Below are 210 nucleotides of genomic sequence, written 5' to 3'. Positions count from 1 at the left end.
CCTATCTGATAAACTCGTAAATGATGGAAACATGTTTATATTATACAACATGATTACTATTAGAAATTAAATAATTCTTAAATAATCACAATATCTATTGAAATCTACGTTTTATCACGTTTTTACGAGTCGTAGTTTGGCATACAAATATCAAGAGTGGGTGAGCTAATTTGGTCATAAGCTATCTGAACCGGTGGAACTAAAATATTT

This window comes from Plasmopara halstedii (assembly GCF_900000015.1).
Source record: "Plasmopara halstedii genome assembly, contig: Scaffold_1651, whole genome shotgun sequence".
Classification (NCBI taxonomy): Eukaryota; Oomycota; class Peronosporomycetes; order Peronosporales; family Peronosporaceae; genus Plasmopara; species Plasmopara halstedii.
This window is presented reverse-complemented; position numbering follows the sequence as displayed.